Here is a 4499-nt window from a genome sequence, read left to right as displayed (position 1 = left end):
AAATATCAGGGCACAGTCACAATCAAAAGCAAAATCAAACTCCAACCATTCAATGTCTGGGATCCACTCAACATCTTCTAGGCTCCTCTGAGGGCTTGGGTCACTCCTCCAGCCCTGCCCTTGTAGCACACAGTTTGTCTTCTAGGCTCCAGCTGCTGTACTCCACTGCTGCTGCTGTTCTTGGTGGTCATCTCATGGTACTGGCATCTCCAAAACACTGCTGTCTTCCACTGTAACTAGGATTCATCAACAGCATCTCATAGGCTCTCTTCATGGTGCCAAGCCTCAACTCCTTTGCATGATCTCTTCAGTCTTGGGCCATCAATTGCAACTGAGGAAGCACCTTCACCAATGGGCTTCCAAGGCTTTTACAGTGCTGAGCCTTAGCTGCTCTTCATGACCCTTTCATGCCTTCAAAACCAGTAACACCTGGGTGACTTTTACACATTACCAAGTCCTGCTGCAGCATGAGGTACAACCTTGGCTATCTCTGGAACACAGCCTCTGTGTTCTCAGAAAATACTTCCCAGAAGATGTCACCTCAATGATGCTGGTCTCATCTTAATCACCACTAATTTCTTTGCTCCAGCTAACCAGCATCAATAGTCCCAGTATTGCAAAGGTTTTGCTTTAGTAGTTCTGGTATCTTGTTAATCACAGCTGATTCTTCAGCCCCAGCTAATCAGAACCACAGAATCTTCACAATCAAAATAGCAATGGCCCTGAAAAGAGTCTTTAATCTTCCCTCTAAAATTTCACAAGCCAGGCCTCCATCTTCTGCACTGTTTTCAATATTATCTGCCAAGCTCCTATACAACGTCCCATAGAGCTCTTAACACTGATCTTCTGGCCCAAAGTTCCTATGTCCTTCCACAGTCCTCCTCAAAATATGGTCAGGTTGTCACAGGAATACCCCACTATGCTGGTACCAACTTCTGTCTTAGGGTTTTACTGCTGTGAATAGACACCATGACCAAGGCAAGTCTTATAAGAAACAACATTTAATTGGGGCTGGTTCAGGGTTCAGAGGTTCAGTCCATCATCATCAAGGTGGGAACATGACAGTATCCAGGCAGGCATGGCACAGGCAAAGGCTGCTAGTGGAAGACTGACTTCCAGGCAACTAGGGTGAGGGTCTTAAGCCCAAACCCACAGTACCACACCTATTCCAACCAGGTGACACCTATTCCAACAAGGCCACACCTCCAAATGGTGCCCCTCACTGGTCCAAGAATATACAATCCATGACATGCTCTAAAACCAACAATTGATAAATGGGGACCTCATGAAACTACAAAGTTTCTCTGACTCTAAGGACACTGTCAGTAGGACAAATAAACAGCCTGGAGATTAGGAAAGGATCTTCTTACTAACAAACCTACTTCTGACAAAGGGTTAATATCCAAAATGTACAGAGAGTCCAGGAAGTTAAATACCAATAGCCCAAATAACATAAATTAAAATAAGAGTATATAACTAAACAGAGACTTCTCAACAGAGGAATCTCAAATGGCCTGGAAGCATTTACAGAATTTTTCATTATTTAGTTATCAGAGAAATGCAAATCAAAACAATTCTGAAGTCCCCACTTACACCAATCAGAATGACTAAAATATAAAACTCAAGATATAGCACTGGGTAGTGAGGATGTGGAACCAGGGTAACACTTCTTCATTGCTGGTGGGAGTGTAAACATGTACAACCACTTTGGAAATCAATTTGATATTTTCTCAGAAAACTGGGAATAGTTCTACCTCAAAACCCAGCTATACCACTCCTGAGCATATAAGCAAATGATGTTTGAATATCCCACAGAGATACTTGCTCAGCTGTATTCAAAGCAGCTATTCATAATAACCAGTAAGTGGAAACAACCTACATATCCCTCAATTGAAGTATGGATAAAGAAGATATAGTAATCTACACAATGGAATGGTGTCAAGCTATTGAAAACAAAGGTATCATGAATTTTGCAGGCAGATCGATGAAAATATCTCCTGAGTCAGGTAACCTGGTTCTGAAAAAAAAAACATGAATGGGATATATTCACTTATAAGTACGTATTAGCCATAAAATACAGGTACCATGGTGTACTCTAAAGACTCCAAAAAGGTAAACAAGAAGGAATGCCCAAGTGATGATGTTTTAATATAACTTAGAAGGGGTAATAAAACAGTCATAAAAGGCAGATGGAGGGAGGCAATTGGAAGTGATGGATGATGGGGAAGGGAATAGGGGTTTAGGATTAGAGTGGGGAAGAACAAGAAAGATGTCTAGATGGCCATGAAAATGAATGGAAATCTTCAAGAGGTGGGTGTGAGGTGATGGTGTACATGTCTAGGAGGAGATAGAGACCCGGAATAAGGGAGGTACCCAAGAATCAATGGTGGCAACCTTAGCTGTGATTCACAGCACTGTCCATACTGAACCTGAAGAGTCCACCTCCTGTAGGAAGGCTGGAACCCAGTGGAACAACAATGACACCAATTTACCCACAAAAGCTTCAACTGAAAATTTATCCTGTGTATAAGAAATGCAGGGACAAGAATGGAGCAGAGACTGAGGAAATGGCCAACCAATAAATAGCACAACTTGAGACACGTACCATGGGCAAGCACCAATCCCCGACATACAAATGATACTCTGTTTTACTTGCAGACAAGAGCATGTTGTCTTCTGAGAGGCTTCATTCAGCACCTGACATAGAGAAATACAGACATCGATAGCCAAACAATGAATGGAGTTTAGAACTCTTTTGGAAGAATAGAAGGAACGATTGTTGGCCAAAAAGGGGATAGGGACTCCTCAGGAATACCAAGAGTCAACTAACCTGGGCCCTTGGGGAACTCAGAGTCTGAACCACCAACCATGTAATAAACACAGGCTGGACTTAGGCCTTCCTGCACATATGTACCAGAGGTACAGCTAGGCCTTTATGTGGGTCCCGAACTAATGAATTGGGGACTATCCCAAAATGTGGGATTTCTTCTACTAGGTAGGGTGCTTTGTCTGTCCTCAGTGTGTCAGGAAGATCCTACCTTCACAGAGACTTGAAGTGCATGGGGTCAGTGAATCGGTTACCTCAGGTGGCATCCAGGGGCTCAGAGGAGCAGGGGAGTGGGTGTGTGGGAGAATTATGGGAGAGGTGACTGAGAAGGCATCTGTGCATTGTGTGTCTTTCCCTGCATTTTTCCTTATCTGCACTCAAAAGTCTATGTGACTTTTGGTGTCTTGTGCTTTCATATCTATATGCAGAGGGGAATGAACCAGGGTATTTCATTTCATCAGTTACCATCCTTTAAAATCTTTAATATGCCAGGTTCTATTTTTAGCTCATTTTAAAAACATACCTGCTTATGTAGAAAAAAAAACATTAAAATTTCTTTTAAAATTAAAATACTTTCTTATATAGAAAAAAAAATCTTTAAAACACAAGAAACAACACATGAACAAAGAGGAAAAGCAGAAGTTCAGAGGCAGGCTTTTGGTCAGCTTGCTTTCTCCATTCTGCAGTCCAGGATTCCATGTCCATGGAAGGTCCTGTCCATAATCAAAATGGGTCTCTCAACACCAATTAATGTAGTTAAAATAATCCCACATAAGCATTCCTAGAGGACTATTACCTGGTGATTCTTGAACCTGTCAAGTTGACAACACTATCAGCTTTATTAATTCTACTAGTTTTTGCCTTGTTGAAATATCCCTGTTTCATGGGAATCAAACTAAGTGGATCATGATGTATAATTTTTAAAAATCTGTGGTTTAATTAGGTTTGTAAGTATTTTGTTTGCAATAATTATACTACTTGCCTATTGCATTGTATTTTTTCTTTGTGGTTGCTTATTTTTTTTTTTATAAGTTCACACATGAGCATTGTATCTACATCATTCAAGTCCCCTCAACTTTCCCTATTTTCCATCTCGCCATTCAAATTCATCAGCTCTCATTTCTTCAACAAATGTACAACTTATTAAGTCCATTTAGCATTGATTCAAAGGACATAGGTCCAAGGGTGACCACGTGAAAGTGCATCACCTCAGCAGGCGCTCCTCTTTGGGGGACAGTGATTCTCCCTCTGCAGATATCTACCACCTCTATCTATTCATCTAGTGGATGACTGGTACCTCTTTTAGGCCAGGTCAGCAGTGGGGACTAATTGAGGCAAGAAAGAACAACTGCTCTACAAATTCTTTACATTTGAGCCCAAATAGACATGTATTATTTCCTCTAAACTACATTTGGGCATTTTTCCTACTAAGAAACAAATGACTAATACACTCTTATTACCAACCAAAGTAATTAAACATAAAAATCATAAACACAATGATGACAAACAAGTCCACTGAATCAAGAATTTACCAATATATATATATGGGCTTTAACTTAAGCAATAAGAAATTTATACTGGGGGCTGGTGAGATGGCTCAGTGGGTAAGAGCACCCAACTGCTCTTCTGAAGGTCCAGAGTTCAAATCCCAGCAACCACATGGTGGCTCATA

Source organism: Mus pahari, chromosome 18, assembly GCF_900095145.1.
Source record: "Mus pahari chromosome 18, PAHARI_EIJ_v1.1, whole genome shotgun sequence".
Lineage (NCBI taxonomy): Eukaryota > Metazoa > Chordata > Mammalia > Rodentia > Muridae > Mus > Mus pahari.
The sequence above is the reverse complement of the archived record's forward strand: the minus strand, read 5'-3'. Positions refer to the sequence as shown.